The sequence below is a fragment of the Sorex araneus genome, chromosome X (genome assembly GCF_027595985.1).
Source record: "Sorex araneus isolate mSorAra2 chromosome X, mSorAra2.pri, whole genome shotgun sequence".
Taxonomy (NCBI): Eukaryota; Metazoa; Chordata; class Mammalia; order Eulipotyphla; family Soricidae; genus Sorex; species Sorex araneus.
In genome coordinates, this window is record NC_073313.1 from 320,901,869 (window position 1) to 320,926,178 (window position 24,310).

Genomic DNA, 24,310 nt, shown 5'->3' on the forward strand with positions numbered 1-24,310 from the left:
TGTTTTTCCATAGCCATTTGCTTCAACTTCTCCTGCCTGCTGCCTGCCTTTTGCCATTTCACTGCTTGTTAGTCTTTGGCCAGAGTATCTCAGAAAAGAGGCATTAAAAAAAAAAGAGGTAGGAGAGGCAGGCCAAATCATTTGAGCCTCTTCCAGTTTTGTCTAAAGTTTTAAAAGAAAGAGTAGAATGTGCAGGTTCACAAAGGGTTCTTAGACTCTCTTTGACTCTCCTTATATTTTCCCAACTCTATAATATGCATTACCTGCTTCTATTTAACACAGCAGAGATCATCGTTTTGTAGACCTCCTGCTGTTCAGAAATCAAGATACCTACAAGATTTTTTTGGATTATCTTGAATTCTTAGTTTTTTATGCCCCATGAGAAAACAACTACTATTGCTGTAGAGATAGTGCAAGGTTTAAGGCTTTCATGCCGCTGACCCTGGTTGATTCCAGGCAATCACTGTCTTCCAAGCATTGCTGGCATGATTCCTGAACACAGAGACAAAAGGCTTGTAGTACAATTGGTATGGTCCCTAGAACCAATCTCCCCAAAAGGAAACAGCTACTATAGGCACTAGGAGAGTCAAAAAAATACACCTCATGCTTTTGCCTCCATTTCTTATTGTGTATGTGTGCATGTGCGTGTGTGTGTGTGTGTGTGTGTGTGTATGTGTGTGTGTGTGTACTCAAGTTGTTTTAATTAGAGAAGTTTACTTAGGGAAATGAGAAGGGACTGAAAGAAAGAGAAATGTGTTCAAAAAAGATCAGAGACTTTTCAAAGAGGTGAGTCAGTTTCCCAGATGGGGAATACTCTTCACGTGCCTTTGCAAAGTTGCTTTCATTTGTTTGTTTGGATTTTTGTTGTTGTTGTTTGGGATCACACCAGGCTGTGCTCAAGAGTTTACTCTGGGCTATGTGTTCAGGTATTACAGCTGGAGGTGCTCAGGAGACAATAAGTGGTGTCTGGCATTGAACCTGGGTTGACTTTGTGCAAGCACCTTGCATACTCATTTTAGCCAACAGAGTTGGTTTAAACAGTAGGGCTTCATACTGAAAAGTTAATCTTGGTGTTGTCATAGGAAAAGAGACTTGGACTCTTGATGATCCTTTCAGATTCTTATTATGACCTTTAGATTCTCTTGAAACTTCTTTTCTGAGGGGGTTCACCCTTCTCTGCATCACTTTCTGCTTGTAGGTGGTAGCTAATTTTCTTCATCTTCAAAAAGCTCAGTATTTGCATCTAAAAGCAACACGTTTCTTATGCCTTTGGACTACTTCAGGGCTAGGCAATTTCTTCTTAGTTTTACTCTTTTTAAAAATCTTATTACAAAGCCTTACTCCTATCTTATCTGCCTGCAACATTCCCCCCATATATTACCCCCTAAATTTTTCTATAGCTGTTTTTTAATTTTTTTTTATTTTATTGAATCATTGTGAGATAGTTACAAGCTTTCATGTTTGGGTTACAATCTCACAATGATCAAACACCCATCCCTCCACCAGTGCACATTCCCCACCACTGATATCCCAGGTATACCCCCCCTTTCCCACCCTCCCCCTGCCTCCATGGCAGATAATATCCCCCATAAGTGTGAACCTGCTGTATAAGGGAGTAAACTCTTATGCTAATTTAGTGCTAACTTGTGCTAATGGGCCCCAGGCACTGGTTTATTTGGTTTCAAAATTGTCAACATCTGAAAGATTAATCAGATAAATAAATTTTCAAAAATATTAGAACCTAGATGAAAATAAAAGTCTTTCCTGGCACAGGATGACACTGCATATCTGTATATTTCTTGAATATTTCAGGATTCATCTTCCTCTATGCAAAAACATATTTAAAAAATGTATTGAATCACAATTGGATAGACATTTACAAAAAGTTGCTTATGATTAGATTCCAGTCATAGAATGTTCCAACATTCATCCCTTCACCAGTGTACATTTCCCACCAGCTATGTCCCACTCTCCCCACCATCAGCCTGATTCTATGGAAAATACTCTCCTCTATCCATCCACTCTCCTCTCTCCCCTCTCTCCCTTCTCTCTCGTCTCTCCTCTCTTCTTTTTCCCCCTCTCTCCTCTCTCTCTCTTCTCTCTCTCTCCCCTCTCTTCTCTTCTCTCTCTCTCTCTCTCTCTCTCTCTCTCTCTCTCTCTCTCTCTCTCTCTTTTTACCTTCTAGGTACTTAGGCACTGTAGTTTGCAATACTGTTACTGAAAGGGTAGCATGTGTTTCACTTTACTTCCTTTTAGCACTCAGTTTTTGTCCAGAATGATCATTTCCAACTATCTTTGTCATAGTAGTCTCATCTCTGTCCTACTAACACTCCCCACAACCCTACTTGTGGCAAGCTTCCTTTCATGGGTCATTCCTTCTGACCCTCATTTCTACTTTCTTTGGGTATTAGCCTCAGACTGTGTTACTTTTTAAAATATATCCTGCAAATGAGTGTAATCATTCTATGTCTGTCCCTCTCCCTCTAACTCATTTCACCTAGTATGATATTCTTCATGTCCATCCATGTACAAGCAAATTTTTTATTTTATTTATTTTTTATTGAATCACTGTGAGATAGGCCCTTAGAAAGCTGTTCATGATTAGATTTCAGTCATACAGTATTCCAACACCCATCCTCCACCAGTGTACATTTCCCAGCACCAATGTATCCAGGTTCCTTTCCATCACCCCTCGTCCCCTCACCCCCTGCCTGCCTTTATGGTAAGGGGTTTTCTTCTCTCTGTGTCTCTGTCTCTGTCTGTCTGCCTCTCTCTCTCTCTCTCTCTCTCTCTCTCTCTCTCTTTCTCTCTCTCTCTCCTCTCTATCTCTTTTTCTCTCTCTCTCTCTGGGCATTGTGGTTTGCAATATCGATACTGAAAAGTTAACAAGAATATTCCTTTATCTACTTTTAACACTCAGATCTGTACAAGCAAATTTTATGGCTTCCTTTTTTCCTAATGGCTGTGCAGTATTCCACTGTGTAGATGTACCATGGTTTCTTTATCCAATCATCTGTTCTCAGGCATTCAAACTCTTTCCAGATTCTGGCTATTATAATAGTGCTGCAATGAACATAGAACTACATATGGCTTTTTAGCATTGTGTTTTGGGCCCTAAGGGTATATCCCCAGGAGTGCTATTGCAGGGTTTTATTTGGAAGTTCAATTTGTAGTTTTTTTGAGGAATGCCCATATTGTTTTCCAAAAAGGCTGGGACAGTCTGCATTTTCACCAACAATGAATGGTAGTCTCTCCCTTTATCATGTCAGCACTGGTTGTTCTTGTTCTTTTTGATTTGTACCAGTCTCTTTGGCATAAAATGATATCTCTTTGTTGTTTTTATTTGCATCTCCCTGATGATTAGTGTGCTGTAGAGCATATTTCATTGCCTTTGGTGTTGCATTTCCTTCTTGAAAGAAGTTTCTCTTCTCTCCACCCCATTTTTTATGGTATTGGATGTTTTTATCTTGTAAAGTTCTACCCGTGCCTTACATATCTTAGAGTGTATGTAATATACTTATCAAATGAGTGTTGAGTAAATAATTTTTCTCATTCTTTGAGCAGTTTTTGTATCCTGGTCATTGTTTCCTTCGAGGTGCAGATGCTTCTTCATTCAATATAGCCCCATTTGTTTATCTTTGCTTCCACTTGCTTGGTAAGTGGTGTTTCATCCTTGAAGATACCCTGGCTTCAATGTGATGGAGAGCTCTACCTATATTGCCTCTATGTACCTTATAGATTCAGGTCTGATATCAGGCTTTTAACTCATTTTGACTTGACTTTTACTTTTTTTATGGAATCACTGTGAGATAGTCCCTTACAAAGCTCTAAGGGTTTTCCCATCACCACTTGTAGAAGAGATTTCTGACCAGTTTTCCCATCACCACTTGTTGAAGAGATTTCTCTTGCTCCACTTCATATTTTTTGCTCCTTTATAGGAAATTAACTAATAATATACCTGAGGGTCTTTGTCAGGATATTCAATTCTATTCAATAGATCTCAGGGTCTATCTTTATTCCAATGACTTGTCTGTTTTAATGACTGCTATTTTGTTGTACAGTCTGAAGTTGGCCACATGCAAGACAAGCACCTTATTTACTCACTGTACAACCGCTCTGACCCCTCACTTTCATGTTTTAAACTTAATCTCCTAGCACTGTTTGAATATGGGGATAGTATTAATTTATTCTAGTTAGACAAATGGACAAAAATACAGGGATGAACTATAGATCTGAATCAAATCTAACAAGTATTCACTTACTGGGATTTAAGATTAAAATATCAACTACTCAAATTTTAAAAATTCATTTAACCACATGTATGAATATTCTAGGCAATAAATATTTACAATTAAAAGTTGATACTAACATTACTGAATATAATAAGGCTAGATGTATGTTTTCTTTAATCAATATACTCCATGCACAGTCATTTCAGAGTTCAATCTTATTGCCAAGATATGGAGAACAATATAGTTGCTATATTTTATCGCTCCGTTCTCTACTATATTTGATCTTTTAAGTATGATTTTCTAAAGTTCAGTAAAGATAACAAATGCAGGCTCTGTTAAAGAATACTGGAGGAGACATACAAAAGACATGTGACCTCCATGGCTTCATCTATTATTTGGAAGTGTGTATTTTTCACAAAACTTTTAAGGGCAAGACCTTTTCCCTTATTTTTAACCATTTTATACTTGCATTATAAGTGTGTATTTTTCACAAAAGTTTTAAGTCAAGAATTTTTCTTTTATTCTTAGACATTTTATACTTGCATTATAACTGAACTTATTCCCCCTTTACTCATTTATATATGAAATTTGTTTTAAAATTATATCTTTAGATCATTTTATTAATTTTAGTATTCTCTATAAAAATTAATCAAGAGATAGCTATAGCAATACTAATATGAGAAATTTTGGGGGGAACATATAAAAAGGCTAAATCTCTATTTCTGTATTTAGGTTTTTAAAGAAAAATAAGTGATTTATGAATTTATCAGAATATTGAAAATAAGCCATAGATTATATTATGCAATTGTTTTAGAATGTGTCCCAATATGAATTTTTTTCTTTTTTCAAATTTATTTATTGAATCACTGTAAGAACAGTTACAAAGCTTTCATGCATGGGTGCCGGTCATACAATGATCAAACACCTATCCCTTCACCAGTGCACATTTTCCACCACCAAAAACCCCAGTATATCCCCCATTCCAGCCCTACCCCCGAATGTATGGCAGAAAATTTCCACATTACTCTTTCTCTACTTTGATTACATTCAATAATTTGATAATAGTCCCACCATTATTACTTGGAATTTTCCCTTAACACTCAGACCTGCCAAAAAGGCAGCGTTAGATAATTTGTTTTGCATTGCTGATTATGAATAGCATATGATATTGTGCGGCTGAGAGAGCGGACTTGCGGTCTTGGAATACTAAAATTTTAATAATTAGGGTCTGGAGAGACTTCTACAAAGAGCCGCTCAGTTCCGATATTTGTGTGTCTCTGGGATCATGGCCGTTAAGGAGCTTAATAAGTATCGGGGGAGCCATTCATAGGTTGTAGGATAACATAGCTTCAGGTAGTTTAGGTTTATTGGGTTACTCCCATTACAGTGCTCCTATTCCTCTTTATTTGAAGCTTCTTTCTTAGTGTTCTGTTGACTTATAAATAATGTTTTTATCTTCTCCTTGGGTCCTTTGCATAGTTTATTCAGAGCAAGTCCTTTTTGTGTGGACACAGGAAGACTTAACAAATGTTATGCTTTTGTAACCTGGGAGTCATTTGACTCTACACGATATTTTCCTCCAGGGCATCTGTTCTCTTGACCTGGGCCTTAGCTGCTCTTACTTCCTGGTATCCCCAAAGCAGGATCCCGACGTGGGACGAGAAGGACCCAGGGCAAGTGGTAAGTTGTGTTCTACCCTGGCATCGAGATGGGCCTGGCCAAAGTGCCTCATTCTTAACTATAAGTTAAGAGTTTGATCATGGGTAGGTGTCATCTCAATGTCTCATGGGGTTGGGGGAGGAGAAGGGCCAGTTCCTCCCCTACCCTGTGAGACCTGAGATGTGCCATCACCATTGGCCCATACCTGGATTTTCCAATGAGTTGATTCCCAGGGGGCAGGCAGAGGGATGTCAGCTGCTCCCCTCTGACATGGCCAGGTGAAGGTAGCCTAATGCAAAGTCCAGAGGCATTTCTGCCAAGAGCCATTCCATTCTGAGATTCTTTTGTGTGTCTCTGGGCATCCCAATTTGATTGAATAATTATACAAAGACACCTTCTAGTAGATAATCTCACTTTCTTTCTTCTGTTATGAAAATAAATACTGTGTTCTTTCTTTTACTGGAATGTTTTGAAATAAACATAAATTAAAATTCAAAATGTATTAGTAGCAACAAATTTGTGATATTCTAGTAATTGTTAATGCATCAATGATCAAGTTATATTCAGATTCTTTAAGTGAAGAAGCTCATATTAAAGAGATAATGTACAGAGAATAGTAACACGAGAAATGTTTAGAATTTCTAGGTATTTATGTTTTGTAGTCAGCACACTCTTGATCAAATATTGATTAATAAAAGTACTAAATATAATGAATGAAGTTATTACAATGCTGATAATGAGCCATGTATTCAATGAGAAATACTATATTTAAATCTGTAATCATTAAAAAGAAAATTTTCCATAGAATAAATTTATACTATATATAAATACACTATATACATATATGCACTATATATACATATAAATTTGCACTATATATAGTTTATGAATATTATAACATAAGTTATAAATTATTATAACATAAAGGGGATTATTAGATTAAAAACCTATAATGGCATTAGCACAATTATATGTAGAATGAATACTACATATAGTATACCCAATGCCTACTCCATAAGATTTTTGTTTTGTTTTGTATTTTTGGTCACACCCAGTAATACTCAGGAATTGTTCCTGGCTTTGTGTTTAGGGATTCCTTTTAGAAGTGCTCAGGGGATCATATATAGTGCTGGGAATCAAATGTGGACCAGCTGTATGCTAGATATGCAGTTTAAACTCTGTCCTATCTCTCTGGTCCCTGTAAGATGCTTTTAGATCCCTTAATCACTGTATCACTGTCGCTGTCATCCCGTTGCTCATCGATTTGCTTGAGTGGGCAACAGTAATGTCTCCATTGTGAGACTCATTGTTACTGTTTTTGGCATATTGAATACTCCAAGTAGCTTGCCAGCTCTGCAGTGTGGGTGAGATACTCTTGGTTGCTTGCTGGGCTCTCTGAGAGGGATAGAGGAATCAAACCTGGGTTGGCTGCATGCAAGACAAATGCCCTACCCCTGTGCTATCGCTCCAGCCCTTAATACTGAAAATATTTAGGTAAGTTTACTTTATCTTCTTTTTGCAAATGAAAGTGTGAAATTCAGAGATTAAGCCCTCTGTCCAAATCCAAGGAGTAATTGTCTTACTTCTAAATCATGATTCTTTCACAAGATTAACCTCTCCAGAGTCTTCTTGAAAACTCATGCAAAAACATTTTAAATCTGTCTACAAATTTGATTTTAGGACCCACACTTTGAGTAAGTAAAAGATTACATAATATGGAGATTTTTATAAGATACTTCTTATTCATTTCCATGTGTCTAATACCAATTCTGATCATCTAAATTTTCAAGGCTTTAGGAGCTGGAGCCTTAGCACAGTACGTAAGGTATTTGCTTTGCATGTGGCTAACCTGGTTTGATTCCTGGTTCCCCATATGATCCCCAGAGCATTGCCAGGAGTGATTCCTGAGCACAGAACTAGGAGTCAGTTCTCGTGTACCTACAAATATGGCCAAAAAAACAAAAATGAAAGCAAAAAGCTTATTTTTTTTTCTAGGCTTCTCAAGTTTGATAAATAAAGCCATAGTCACAGAGATCCTTGTTTTTTGGTTCTTTCCTTTTTTTGGGGTCACACCCAGCGATACTCAGGGGTTACTCCTGGCTCTGCCCTCAGGAATCACTCCTAGTGGTACTCTGGGGACCATATAGGATGCTGGGAATCAAACCTGGGTCAGCCACATGCAAGGAAAACGCCCTCTCCACTGTGCTATCACTAGGGCCCAAGATCCTTAAATACTAGTGGCATATCGAAATTTTCAGTTACCTAAAAAATGAAATAAATCTTTCTTGCTGTTTGCAGATTCATAGATATTTAGAGTTAAATACATGACCACACTCATTCTTGTTGTATCATCTGCATCCACATCAGAATACCATTCTGCTTAGCGTAGACAGAATCCACCTCAGTTAGTGGTCTATTAATGTTGTCAGAGTGTCAAAAACACATTTAATTTTAAATGTAGTTGGGCAGAAAAAATAATTGTTTTCCAGACATTTGGGTATTTGTTTGTTTGTTTGTTTGCTGATGTTGCTTCAGGGCCACATTGACAGTGGTCAGTGTTTATCCTTGTCTGGCTCAGGAGACCGTAAGTGGTGTCGGGGATTGAACCTGTGTGGGCACGTACAAGGAATACACCCTGAATGCTGTTCTATATCTCCAGATCCCTACCTTTGTTTTATTTTTTAATTCACATCTTTGAACTAAATATTTTTCTTATAATCTCGAGACTTTCCAGGTGAATTTTCTCATTAATGACTTCATATTCTGGTTTGAGGAGACCAAAGAGATAAAACTGAGGTGAAAACTTGTATTGCACACGACAGACCTAGGTTTGATCCCTGGAAGCCCATATGGCTCCTGAGTATCGCCAGGAGTAATACCTGAGTACAGAGCCAGGAATTATCACTGAGCTTTGCCAGCTGTAGAACAAAAACAAAAAATAAGTAAGTAAGTAAATAAATAAATAATGGTTTATTTATTTCAAACTCTTCTCTTTCTAGAATTCAAATCAGTGCAGAAACTTAAGACAAAGTATTTGTTCCATATTCTCTCTTATCTATATAGAGCACCCACTTACAATATAGAAAAATCACCTTTTTTTGAGCTTTCATGTATACACACACACATACATATACACACACATTCATTAGATAAATTCATTCAAGTTCCTAGAACACTTCCAGCATTTAAGTTCCATAATTTAGACAAACTTCACACTAAAATTAGACATTTTTTCCAACTGAACAATACATATTCATTTTTTAAAATCTTGTAGATTTTTAGGATATGTTTCCTTTAATATCTACATTTTATATGATCATTTATTTTATTATTTTTTCTTTGTTTGGGGGGTCACACCCAGCAATACACAGGGGTTACTTCTGGCTCTACACTCAAGAATTACTCCTGGTGGTACTCAGGGGACCATATGTGATGCTGGGAATCAAACCCGGGTCAGCCGTATGCAAGGCAAACTCCCTACCCACTATGCTATCACTCCAGCCCCTGATTATTTATTTTAACAACTCACCTTATATCTATTTCCTTTTTAAGACTCTGAGTTTTTGGAAGTATAGATAAATTTAAATTAAGTATCATAGTATTAAGCAACTCAGCACAGTTCCTGGCTTAATAAAATCAAATAAAAAATATTAATTATAGAATGTATGCAAAAAGTTGACGTTACATTTTCAAAATTTTGATCTTTATTTACAGTATTATAAACATTTAAAAATTTTGGTGATGACCTATTTACTGAAATCTAATAGCTTGATATAACTTAAGCTTAATTTTACACATTCTTTTCAAGTATACATGAAACATTTTCTAAGATGGAAAATATATTTGGCCACAAATATAAACTCAGGATACTTAAGAAAATAAAAACTGCCTAATGTATTTTCTCTGATAAAAATTATGTAAGGTAGAATTAAATAATAAGAAAAATGGAAAATTCATGATTACAAGAAACTGACCAATAATTCATTAAATATTACTTAGGAACAGGAAGAAGAAAAAGGAAAAGGAAAATATAGCTTGAGACAAACAAAAATAAAAAACATAAAAAAACTTGTGAAGTTAGAAAATAATTTCACGAATGAAGTTGATAGCATAAAATACCTGTACTTAACACCAAAAATTGAGTACCTAACTCTATGCTTAAAGAATTTTTAAAGAGAAGAAATGTAATCAAAATGAATCGAGAAAGGCAATAACAATGATCACAACAAATGCAACTGGAAAGACTAGATGTAAAAGAAAATCCGCAAACAAATTTTCTGAACCTAACATCAGCCTAGTACCAAAGTCTGAAAAGGACACTACCAGAAATCTGTTGACCAAAATCTATAAGGAATACAGATGTAATGAACTAGAAACACAAGTTTATTTTCACAGTGGTGTTTTGTGATCTTTAGAGTAGATGTCAAGAAGTAGAATTTCTGGGTAATGTGAATGCTCACTTTTGGACTTTTAAATAAATCTCCATGTTGTTTTCCAGAGACTAAACCAGGTGTGATTAAGGAATATTTTTACCCCCATATTCCCACCACCACTGACCATTCCTATGGTTCTTCTGAGTGCTACTGCCTCTGGGGTGAGGTGATATCTCATTGCTTTGATTTGCAATTCTCTGATGATAAGTGACAAAGAAGGGCACTTTTTCATACATTTAGTACACACTTGTTATCTTCTTTGAGGATGTATCTATTCAGTCCCCCTCCCCTTTCTTTTTATTTTTTTTCTTTTTGGGTCACACCCAGCGATGCTCAGGGGTTACTCCTGGTTTTGCACTCAGGAATTACTCCTGGCAGTGCTTGGGGGACCATATGGGATGCCAGGGATCGAACCCGGGTTGGCCGCGTGCAAGGCAAACGCCCTACTCGCTGTGCTATCGCTCCGGCCCCTCCCCTTTCTTTTTAATGGTTTGTATTTTTGTAGTTTTGTGAGTGCTTTGTATATCTTAGATGTTAGGTCAGATGTTAAATTTTATACGTGCTTTAAAGAGCTTAGATATGAGATCTTTATCAGACGAGCAAATAATTTCTCCTACCCTGTAGGGGCTGAAGAGATAGCACAGCGGTAAGGCGTTCACCTTGCATGCAGCCAACCTGGGTTGGATTCCTCCGCCTCTCTCGGAGAGCCTGGCAAGCTACCGAGAGTATCTCGCCCCCACGGCAAAGCCTGGCAAGCTATCTGTGGCATATTCAACATGCCAAAAACAGTAACAAACAAGTCTCACCATGGAGACATTACTGATGCCCGCTCGAGCAAATAGATGAGCAATGGGATGACAGTAACAGTGAATCTGTAGGGTGTTCTTTAATTCTAGTCATTGCTTCTTTAGCAATGAAGAAGCTTCCAAATTTGATATAGTTCTGTTTGCTTATTTTTGCCTAGCCAATTGTACTGTCATTGAATATTCCTCTAGAGTGAATATCATGAAGAGTTTGGCATCTAAGTAACTAATGGATGCAGATATAATGTGGAAGACTTTGATCCCACTTTGAATTAACTTTTGTGTATGGTATGAGATAGAGATCCTAAGTATACGTATACATACATATATATTTTCTCAATATCATTTTTTTGAAGAAAATTCTTGCTCTACTCCATACACTTAGATCCACTGTCAAAGACTGGCTGCTCATATACCTCTGGGTCTATCTCTCAGCTCTCAATAAGTCTGAGTATGCCTTAGATCCATTGTCATACAGTTTTGATTCCCATAGCTTTATAGTATAATTTTATAGGACAGACTATATTAGAGCATATAATAGTGCCTAAATAAAAATTAAGAAAAACTGCAGATGCAAAAATTTGTAAAAAAATGAGAAAATTGAATTCAGTAGTACACTGCAAGTATCATTCATCATAATTGAATGTAAAGATGATATACCCGCTGTAAGAATGCTACCATGTATGCAACTAAATTAACTTACTATATCATATTAATGAATTAAGGAGAAAATCACATGATCATCTTAATATATCACAAAATATATACAAAATAGCACTTGACAAAATCCACTTATATTTTTATGATAATATCAAGATTCTCAATAACTATATAAAGTATGTACTCTAATATTATTAATAGTATATAGTATAGGACTCACTGATTATATTCAACAGTAAAAGGCTAAAAGCACTTTCTCTCAGATGAAAGAGAAGGTGTATGTTTTTACCTCTCTCTGTACTATTCAATGCAGTACTGGAAAGCCCTTGACAAGAAAAAGAAATGAAAAACATCAAAATTTGAAGAAAAAGTAAAATTGTCTTGCAGAGGAACTGATTTAATATGTAAGACATTAAATTAATATTTAGTAAAATTTATACAAAATCCTAAAAATTTCAGCAAAAAAAAAAACCCTAGTTATATCTAATTAATGAAGTTAGTAAAATTGAATCTTAAAGTTTTAGAACATAAAATTAGCATACAGGATATGTAGTGTTTATAAAAACTAACATCAAAACATCAGAAAAAGTAATAAAATAATTCCTATTTATAATAGCATCACAATTTAATATTGAGGAATAAATGTAACCAAGGATAAAAATTGCTGCTCTGAAAACTACAAACTACTAATGAAAGAAACCAAACTACATACCATAAAATGAAAAATAGTCTATGTTTGTGAACTGGAACATGGTTTAAATAAAGGACCACAATACAAAAGACATTTATATATTAAATAAAATCCATATCAAGATTCTGGTATAATTTTTATTGGAAGTAGAAAAAAATTCTAAAGTGTGTATGGAACAACAAATAACACTGAATATCCAAAGCAATACTAAGGAATAAGAGAAATCAGGAAGCATTACATTTCCTAATATCACATTATACTCTAAAACAATATGGAACTTTCAGGGGAAAAACCTGAAAAATAGGTTAACAACCTATCAAGAGCCCAGAAATAACCCAACACATACAGTCAATTAATATTTGGCAAGGGTGCAAAAACTATGCAATGGAAATAGTGCCTATAATAAATGATGACAGAAGAGTTTAATATTTATATCCAAAACATTAAACTAGATCCCTATGTTACATCACTCAAAATTTTAACTTAAAGTGGATTAAATAATTAAATGTATTATTAGAAATCATGAGAATTCTAGAAGAAAGGAAAAATGCTTCTTGGTATGAATTGTTCACTGTCACTGTCATCCTGTTGCTCATTGATTTGTTCGAGCGGGCACCAGTAACGTCTCTCACTGAGAGACTTATTGTTACTGTTTTTCACATATACAATACACACGGGTAGCTTGCTGGGCTCTCCGAGAGGGGCGGAGGAATCGAACTTGGGTTTGCCGCATGAAAGGCGAACGCCCAACCGCTGTGCTATCGCTCCAGCCCCAGTATGAATTGTTAGCAATAATTTTCTGGATATGACACCTAAAAAATAAGCAGTAAACTGAAACTAAACCCACAGGACTATGCCAAAACAAAAAGCTTATGCAAAACAAAATAGTCAATAAAGTAAAATTGTGTTTGAAAATCACATGCCCAAATATACAAGACCACATGCAACTCAACATTTAAAAAAAATCCAAAAATTTTTAAGCCACCAAAATTGAGTGGTAGAGCATTTGTATACATAAGGCCCTAGGTTTGATCCCTGACACTCTATAATCCTCTGAGCACGGCTGAGACTGGCCCGATTAGGCACTAAATACCACCAGCACCTTCTAGAGTGGCCCTTCTGTTATCAAAGACCAGGTTAGCAAAACCAAATTTAACCTCTAAAAAAATAAAAGTGTCAAAAGATTTGAGTAGACATTTATTCCAAAGAAGATATATAAAATATCACATTTATATAAAAGGGATGTTCAACATCATAGTTATTAGAAAAATTGCAGATAAAAAAGACAGTTCTTTTATGTCTATTAGTATGGCCATTATTATCTTTTAAAAAAGACAATAGGAAACTAAAGAGGAGTGGAGAGAAGGAAACTTTTGTACATTTTTGGTGGCACTACAGACAGGTGTAGTCACTGTGGAAACAGCAAGGGGGGTCCTCAAAAAAATAAAAACATAACTACAACAGGATCGAGTAATTTTACATCTCAGAATATATCCAAAAGAAATGAAAACTAACTAAAAGATATCTCTCCCCCTCTGTTCACAAGAGCATTATTCACAACAGCTGGTTAACTTGGAACCAAGTGTTGAGTGACAAATGAATGAATAAACAAAGTTGTCTTACATCTACATCCAATGAAATATTATTCAACAACTTAAAGTTTTTTTTTAAATTACAATCATTTGTAACATGGATGGGCCTTAAGGACATTATGCTAAGTAGAATAAGTCAAGTGGAGAAATATAATCTATTATTTTACTTATATAAGAACTTTTATATAAAAACCCAGTAAAAGAAATTAGATCATGTTTACTAGTGGCAAGAGGAAAGAAAGAGGGCCAAAAAATTCAAAATTCCATCATTAGATAAATAAGTATTAGGATTATAATGTATAGCAGATAACTGCAGTTGACACACTATATAATACATATGTATGCATGCACATTGTTAAGAGAGCAAATCCTAAAAGCTTTTTTTCACAACACAAAAAATTGCCTTTTCTCCTCTTACTGTTTTAACTATGTAAGATAATGGATGTGAACTAGCTGTGGAAATCATTTCACAATATATGCACATCAAACCATTATGCTATATACATTAAACCAAACATAACGATTCATGTCAATTACATATTAATTAAATTATAAAAAAATCAAGAGAGGAAAAATAAGTTTAGATCATTTAGATTTATTACATGGCTAGATGGCAGGGAATAGTATTATAATTCATAAATAAAAACATCAAGCAAAGAACTGTGATGCTTTATCACAGTTAGAATAATATCTAATAAAAATATAGAGAGAAGTAAAATATTTTTACTAAAGATCCTTAGAAAAGGGAAAATGTTGAGCAATGCTTTTAAAGTAGAGAAGATGTACCATAGTTTCTTTATCCGGTCGTGCATTCTCAGGCACTTGGGTTGTTTCCAGATTCTGGCTGTTGTAACCAGTGCTGCAATGAACACAGAAGTGCAGATGGTGTTTCTGCTGTGTGTTTTTGGGTCCCCAGGGTATATTCCCAGAAATGGTATTGCTGAGTGATATTGAAGTTCAATTTCTGGTTTTTTGAGGAATGTCATATTGTTTTCCAAAATAGGCTAGACCAGTGAGCATTCACATCAACAATGAATGTGAGTCCCTATCTCCCTGCATCTGCACCAGCACTGGTTGTTCTTTTCCTTTTGATGTGTGCCAGTTTCTGTGGTATGAGATGGTAGCTCATTGTTGTTTTATTTTAATCTTCCTGATAATTTGTGATATAAAGCATTTTATCATGTGTCTTTTGGCCATATGTACTACTTTGAGGAAGTTTTTGGGGTTTTTTTCTCCCCAGTTTTTGATGAGGAAATTTTTTTTTGTAAAGTTCTGCCAGTATGTTATATATCTTAAATATTAACCCTTTGTCAGATTGGGTAAATAATTTTTCCCATTCTGTGTATTGTCCTTGTATCTTGGTCATCATTTCTTTTGGTACACAATAGGACTCTGTCGAATTTCTCGAGTGGTCTCAGTAACGTCTTCATTCGTCCTAACCCTGAGATTTTAGAAGCCTCTCTTTACTCATCCTTTCCAATGGTGTCACATTGGAGGCTCTTTCAGGGTCAGGGGAATGAGACCCATCATTGTTACTGGTTTTGGCATATGAATACACCATGAGGAGCTTGCCAGGGGGCAAGCTCTCCCATGGGGGCAGGAAACTCTCAGTAGCTTGCCAGGTTCTCCCAGAGGGGGAACTAGGCTATAAAATGTCCTCTGGGAGCTTGGTTTTATATTCTCTGGATGTTGGCCTTTGGTGGGATTACATGGTGCTGGGGGCAGTCCCTGGGTGTGACCACCTAGCTACTGGAAAATGGGAAATCTGGGAGGAAGAGGCCCAGTCTCAGTCCGAGCAGATTTGGAGGTCTCAGCCCCGGGTCCCACACACCTGGGTTCCTCTGCTGGTTCCTTCATGTGTGAGGCTCGTCCGAACATGTGGAGAGGGGCCTTGAGCACGGCTGTGGCTAGGCTCTGGAGATCTTCAGCAGAGAATCTCTTGCCCCCATGCCTGGCTGTCTTCACCCGGGCCCCTTGGAGGTGGTGGGTTTCAGTTTCCCTCCCCACCCGAGCAGAGCCCCTTTGGCCAAAGACCTCCATTTGTGGGATATAAAAAAATATATAGTATGAGACTAATAACCAAGGACAGTAGAAACAAGGGCCAGGTGACTGTTCTACTGTTGGAAGCTTTCCACATGTGGTGGTAGGGTGTTGCAAAATGTTGACTTATCCTTGCATCTCCCTCAAGGAGCTTAGGTTTATTAAGATACTCCCATAAAAGTGCCCCTGAGTCACACCCAATTCCATCAAACATTAATAATCCTATATTGTTTTTCTCTCTCCTTTATGTCATTTAAATGGTTTATTTAGCATTGTCTTTTTTGTATGAACACAGGAAGACAGATGTGCTATGTTTTTGTCTCATGGGAGTTAATTGACTTCAAAATAATATTTACTCCTGAGTATATGCCATATTTACCTGACTTAAGCCTCAGTTGCCTTTACTTCCTAACATCCCCAAAAGGAGGGTCCTAGCAAGGGGCAAGGATGGTCCCAGGACAAAGTGTAAGCTACCCTGGCATTGAAAGAGAACACACTAAGCACCATAAGTATAATAAGCTAATAACATGGTCATGAAACAAACTCCATCATGACCCAAAAAGAAGTAAGTGAATAAGGACTCTGCTAGTGTTAGGAAAGACTAACCTGGCCTGAGGACTGTGGTTTAGAATATATAGCGAGATGTCCCCAAGAAGAGCCAACCTTTCTTGATATGTCTCTTACTATGTTTATACAAAATGACTAGAAGTGTTAATAAGAAGTAAACTTACTATGATTGCTTAAATGGATAACCAGCTGAGGAAAGGAGAAATCAATACACCCTGAATGGGATCCCACACAGGAGCAGATCTCCTGGTAATCTAGAGTACTGGACCCTCAGATGAGATATTTTTTTCCTTCAATCTCCTAGAATTTCCCCTCAAGGAGTGGCTTTACATATGTTGTTATGACAGTGTTCAACCCCACTTATGTGTACCACCACCCTTCATGATTTCTATATAACTATGCTGTAAGGAGAGAGAAGGGAGAGAAAGGGCTATGTAGTAAGGGGAGTATCTAACTAGGTTAGGGAAAAGGGAAGACAAAGAACTACGATGGAGAAGGAAGAGAAATTACTATGCTGTAAGGGGTGAGATAGATGTAGACTAGGGAAAAGGGAGGAGAAGGAACTATGCTGGGGAAAAGAGAAATTACTATGCTTAAAGGGAAGAGAAAGAATTATGTTGGGAAAGAGAGAAATAAACTGACTCCCAACCAGCCTGGGGCCCTGTTTCTCTGTTTCCCCATTCGCCATCCTTCATTCATGTCACCATTGGCCAGCCTGGAGAGGTAGGTCTCAGCCACTGAATGCTCAGTCCCTCATGCTCATGCTTCTTTGAAACTCACAGTGGGAGAGGGAAATTGGTGTAGAGAAGGGACTACTACAACAATACTAGTTAGAAATGATCACTCTGTTCAAGAATTAAGTGCTAGAAGTAGGCCAAGAGACAAACACTCAGTAACTCTAGTGCAAACTAATGCCAAAAGGTAAGGGGGGGGGGGTGGGAGGGAGAAAAGTCCCTGTCATAGGGGCAGGCTGGGGCACAGGGGGGCAGGAGGGAAACTGGGGACACTGGTGGTGAGGAGTGTACACTGGTGTGAAGTGGACTGCGGGTAGAATGTTGTATAACTGAAAATCATCAACAACTTTATAACTGTGTGTCTCATGGTGATTCAATAAAAATTATAAATAAGTAAAGTAAAGAAGAAGGACAGATTAAGGGAGGGAAAAAATGGAGCAAAAGGTTGAAGATTGATGAGCATGCTGAATAACAAAGAAACAACAAAGAGACCAAAATAGATACTTTTTTTAGGGTATGTGGCTGGATAATAGCTGAAGAATGGGACCAGAAAAATGATGCTGATATGGACCAGGGAGATAGCTCAGAGGTCAGGGATGCAAAGCGTTAACTAACCTGACTTTGAGCCCTCATTCCAAAGGAGTTACATTACTAACAGTATTGTCCTGTTGATCCTTAGAATCTCGGGATCTGATTGTACCACCCAATGCCCTAGCATTTAGACCTCAAGACCGAAGTCTGGGTATCATAATAATGGCCCCCAGTTGCCACTGAACATCCCCACAAAAGAAAAATGATAATAGAAATTTTTAAATGGGTGATTGTGAGAAATAATTATTCAACTATTTCTGCTATTTATAACTGAGAAGGAAAAATCTTTTTGGAAAAACTGTACCAGTATTTTAGCAAGGTAACAAAGCAGTCTGCAAAAATATATTTAGAATTTGTGGAAAATTGACATTTTTAAAAAGTAGTCAGTTACTAGCATACTAATCATTTATTCTTGTTCTGTGAAAAAAAAATCTCATGGCCATCCTTTTCATCTTCAAGATACGTTCTAGTGATAGTAAATATAATGTTAGCAATCTATTCTTTGAGGTAAATTTCTCCAAAGGTAATAAAGATCAGAAAGGGGTTCTGGAGAATTTCATTTTCTTCAAGATCCATTTTTAAAAGTTGGTTGTTTTTTCTTCACTGGTTCAACTGTTTGATTTAATTCTGGGAGACAACATTTAACAAATTAACAGTGTAGCCATGGCTTATGACCCAGTTAATTCAAATTCATGTGTGAGAATTAATTTGTCCTGTATCAAGTCATTGAGATTTTACCTCTTTATTTCCCAAAAGAAAGAAGTAATCAACAATAATTTTCAATGAAATATTCTTATTCAGAATTTGGTACCTACTCTCTTTTCCTTACCTTCAAGAACAAATGACCATAAATAGAACTATATATGAGACTTATATTGGAGATTAGTTTTTTACTTCAAGTGAGGTATAATATAATGCAGAGAGTCTCTTGACTGTATGCCTGGCTGTCTTCCTCGGGGCCCCTCGGAGGAGATGGGCTCCAGTTTCCCTACCAGCCCCAAGCAGAGCTCCCGGCAGCCAGAAACCACTGCAACCTAGCCACAGCCATGCTCAAGGCCCCTCTCCACACGTTTGGACAGCCTCACTCATGAAGGTACCAGCAGAGGAACCCAGTTGTGTGTATCCCATCAACAGCCAACATCTAGAGACTTAAAAGCAAGCTCCCAGAAGCAATCTCTTGTAACCTACTTCTCCCTCTGGGAGAAACTAGTAAGCTACTGAGAATTTCCTGCCCACATGGGACAGCCTCACAAGCTTCCCATGGTGTATTAATATGCTAAAGCAAGTAACAAGCTGGATCTCATTCCCCTGACCCTGAAAGAGCCTCCTGTGTGACATCGTTGGGAGGACAGAGTCAAGAGAGACTTCTAAGATCTCAGGGAGAGGACAAATGGAGAGGTTACTGAGCCTACTCAAGAAATTGACTATCAACGGGATTTCATGATTGATTCGTGTGAGGTACAATAATATCTGGGCCAAGTTACTAAAACTAGGAAAGACTGGTCAAGATTAATATAACTATGAAAGTTTAACTAGATATGAAATTCCTCAAAGCAGAGTGAGGTGAGTGCCAGATGGCTGCCCAATTATGAAGGAACTTTTGGGTAAAAATTAAAAAAAGATCCATAGGAAAGAAGAAGCTAACCAGGAGAGCAACAGTTTGGCAAGTATGTATTAAATATCATTTATACATTAGGAAAAGAGATTGTCCAATGTGAACCTTAGGATGCTCTATGACTAGAAGCAGCTCAAAGTCATGCCATAGAAGGCAAAGTTTTTTATAATCAGGTATTATTAGTTCACTTTATAAAGTCATAGCAGTCAATTCCATAATTATCAGCAATGTCCTTATTAGGCTCTCCATAACATGTAATCAATAAATGAAATGCTTATGTGAAAATTAATTACCAAGTTTCAATTATGCTAGTATCCTTATTAATGACTTATTCATTAAAGGTATTATAAGGGAATAAAAGTGTTCCTTATAAATAATCTATTGCTTAAAAGTGAGTATTCTAATAATTTTGGTGAAAATAAGGGAAATGACAAAAACAAAATCTCTACCTGAGCACTAACTTTTTAAAATTAATGCTGTTACTCAATTATGAGTAATAATTGAGTAATATTTTTCTTCCCCCCAATTTCCTTGAACCAGTTATCATTGGAAATCTCACATGAAAAGAAAAATTGCTCTTTTATTATTAAAAGTATGGAGGAAACTTAGCTGCCTGGTGTGATTATTCAGAGTAGGCTATCAAGGTCACTAAGAGTTAGGTCTTGCTTGGGTTGGCACCAGCTAAGCAGACAAACAACATAAACCATGACTTAGAATGGATCAGTATCGTGCAGAGTCCCATAGGACAGACAGCCGGATGACTCTGCCATGCCAGATGACCAGCTACAGACATAACTCTAAATGGGGTTATTGTATTTGTAAGCCTTCCCCAGAGACACTGAAATCTGTGTTCCATGACAATCCCACTGAATTGTCATTAGAGCAGATGGAAGTCAGAGTTCCTATACTTCCCAACCTTCAGTTACTCTTTGAGTTAGTTCGACCTGAGACTCTGAACTGCCCATATCTTTGCCCAAAGCTCTTATTTCCAAGGAGGGAAATATTTCAAAAGTAAATTAAATCAGAAGTGGCAGATTAATTTAAATAGAATTTCGGTGGTCTCCTATTTTGTATACATGTGTGCCCCTTCTCTCTCTCAATGTATTCATTATTTTTCTAGATGTCATTAGTTGGCTTAACCTTAATAATTTGTTTAGTCTCAGATGCAACCAATTTAGAATATCATACTCTAAATTTCAATTTTAAAGAAAATAACATTTGTTCTTTGCAGGGAGTTGTGCTTATATCTTATGGGATGAAATCCTGATGAAAAGCTTACACTCTGAAATATAGACTAATCTTTTTGTAACTAGATATTGCCTTTCAGGGCCTAATTGCTCAACAGCTAGAGATTATAGAATTTGCTGGATACTCAAAAAGTCTGGTACGCTATTGCTCTGTTGAATGTTTTAGACACTTTATGTTCTCTAAGATTGGTGCTAATTATCCCATTATTTTTCTTAGTCTAAAGTAGTAATACCAATATTCTCCAGCATAGTTCCTGGAAATTTTGATTTTGTAAATATATTCGGTAGACGTTAGGAGAGAACAAAAGAAGGAATTCATATGCTTTTAAGGAATATGAGCAAAAGAACTTCTGGTTGAGGAATAACTCTAGAAATATCAAATAAAAGAGACTCACTCAGGAATGTTCTTTTAGAAAATTAAGCCCATATACACGATTACTATATTAAAATTCTGTCAGAATTTACAGATTGTTAGAACTCTATAACAACTCATTCATCTGATCTACTACAAAACCACTCCTAATGCTTCTCTTAATTATTTCTCATCCATATTTTCAACCATTTTCTAGTATGCAGTCACTTTATGGGTCAAAAATTAAAATATTGAAAATTGTGTGTGATTAAATTTTAAAGACTAATTTTATATCATTATCTGTATATAAATATATTTATTAGTTTTGACATTTGGTAGATACAAATTAGTAAATATAAAATAAGTGCCTATTTCAAGTATTTGTATGCTGATGTGTATATAGTCAGTTTAAATAGTTGAGGTTTCTATAACATTCATGGAATTATTGCTTTAAATTAATGGTCACTCTTCAGAAAATAGTTTTTCAAGATCAATTATTTGATTATTATATTGTACTATAAATACGTAAGTTATTTTCATTAAAAGAAAATGAGTGAAGTATACATGAGATCTCCTTGCACTTTCTAAAGTTCCTATAAATTTATGGTTTAAAAATAAAATCTGTGAAAATGTATGAATATTTTCTGTTCTGTGGATAAATATTAGCAACATTTAACATAATATTTTTGCATTTTATGACAAGAATATTAGGTTAGAATGCATGTCTATTTGTCTACAAATGAGGCAGAGAGAAATACAAAAATATTCTCCTTATACTTTCAATTTATATGTATAAAGGTAACAAAATATTTATTTGAATGACCTTACATTGAAAATTAAGAAAATAGTTGAAATCTGAATTAAAATATGAGCTTATATACCACCAGAATTAGGAAGCTGCCTGCTCATCAGGATTAGTACATTAAAAGAAAAAAATCAAAGACCTAAGCTCAACTTGGAATTTAAAATTTTAAAGTCTACAATTATCAAACATCAGATCCTTCTTGGCAGATCCCTAGAGTAAAAATTTCACATTCTTTTTTTTAAAAAATTTTATTGAATCACCATGAGATAGTTACAAGCTTTCATGTTTGGGTTACCATCACACAATGATCAAACACCCATCCCTCCACCAGTGCACATTCCCCACCACCAATATCCCCGATATAACCCCCTTTCCCACCCTCTCCCTGCCTTCATGGCAGACAATATTCCCCATACTCTCTCTCTACTTTTGGGCATTTTGGTTTGCAACACAGACACTAGGAGGTCATCATGTTTGGTCCATTATCTACTTTCGGCATGCATCTCCCATCCCGACTGATTCCTCCAGCCATCATTTTCTTAGTGATGCCTTCTCTATTCCATTTGCCTTCTGTCCTCCACTCATGAAGCAGGCTTCCAGGTATGGGGCAATCCTCCTGGCCCTTGAAATTTCACACTCTTAAAAAAAATCAAGATTTTCCATTATTCATGTTCTCTCTATGTAATATTACATAATAACTTAAGGGAAAATATTTTAATGTGAAATGTGAAAAGCAAATTAAGTCATAAAAAAATTAATGTGGAAAAAGTTATAAGAACAACAACCAATGACTATTTTTTGATGTGTTCATTGATACAATGATACAATGAATGTTAGTTGTAAGCCCACTTGTGAAAATAAATACTCAATATTTTTAGAATAAACTTCAGCTTTAAACAAGACACCTAATTTTAGATTAATGTAACTCTCAATTATACACCTTTTTTCCTTGTTTTTTTTTTCACATTCCACACAGATATATGAGAAGAGAAATTTTTAAATGTTGAAGATTTCTAGTTTTAATTATCATGTTTCTGATTATCTATAGAAGTTAAACAACATCTTGGACTTAAAAGTCATTTGTTATTTATTTTGTGGCAGTAAACAAGTTCTAAATTATATCAGCATATAATACATCATTTCCTGAAGGATTACACTGAAAGTTTAGGAGTAGACTTTTCATCATCCACTTGATATAAATACTAAAATATTGGAATAAAGTATGCTAATTTTCTTCAAATTTTACATATTTAATCTTCACTTGGAGGTTATTGGGAATAGGAAAGAGAAAATTCCAAAGCAAAGCCCTTTAAGAGTAAGACTATACATTCTGCCCTCCAATGTTAGCTGCAGTTTGGTAGCTGCTCTAATAGTAAAGTTTCTACTACTTAGCAATAGTAGGTACTTCGATGTCCTTTTGTCACCCAATAGCTCTTTTCAGAGCGATATATAATATAAATTAACATAATAATTTATGTTATATCTGTGTTTTCCAGTTTGCTTATACATATATTTGATAAAGATATGAGATTAACTGACATCATTTTGAATTATTGATTTGAAAATAAATGATTATTTAAGACCAAGAAATAAAGAGGTTAGCTATTCAGATTTAAGGTGTAAAATAATTTAAATAATATAGTGATATATGTTTAGAGGTCATACCTGGTTATGCTAAGAATTTTATCCTGTACACAGCGATTATTCCAGGCACTGCTTTGGGGACCGTATGAAGTTTCATGTATCAAATTGGAGCTAGCCACATGCTAGATAAGTGTTCTATCCCTGTATTATCTCTCAAGTCATCATTTTTATAATTACAAAATTCACTTTCTATGTATCATTAATCAAAATTTTTGAAAAAAGAATTAGACCAAAACTTCATCTTTAAATATGAATGCTTTGGAGGCTTAAGATATTGCACAACCCGTAGGGTCCTTTCCTTCCACACAGCCAGGTGGCCCAGGTTTAATCCCCAGCACCCTCTATGGTCACCCTAGCACAGCCAGAAAGTGGGGAGTGATCCCTGAATGCAGTCAGAAGTAAGCTCTGAGCAGCACTGGGTGTGGCCCCCAAACAAAATAGCCAAAAAGAAAACATCACTGAATTTTTATTTTTCAGTAATTGTTTGGTTTTGGATTTTCAGAGGTGAATTTTTGTGTTGTTGTTTCTGTTGTTGTTGTTGTTGTTGTTGTTGTTTTAATCACACTTGGCAATGCTTAAGGAATGCTTCTGGTTCTGCTTGAGGAATCCCTCCTTGCAGTTCTGGGGTACTATATGGGATGCCAG

At 36.1% G+C, this 24,310-nt stretch overlaps 1 long non-coding RNA gene across 2 annotated transcripts in view; it reads right to left on the reverse strand.

Annotated features, from left to right (window-relative positions):
* Positions 1-22,421: 22,421 nt before the first annotated feature.
* Positions 22,422-24,310, reverse strand: part of LOC129400045 (uncharacterized) — a 34,994-nt gene continuing 33,105 nt past the window's right edge. For both annotated transcript variants that reach the window (XR_008627386.1, XR_008627387.1), the window contains one exon: positions 22,422-22,659. This is a non-coding gene — a long non-coding RNA (uncharacterized LOC129400045). The remainder of the gene's footprint in view (positions 22,660-24,310) is intronic.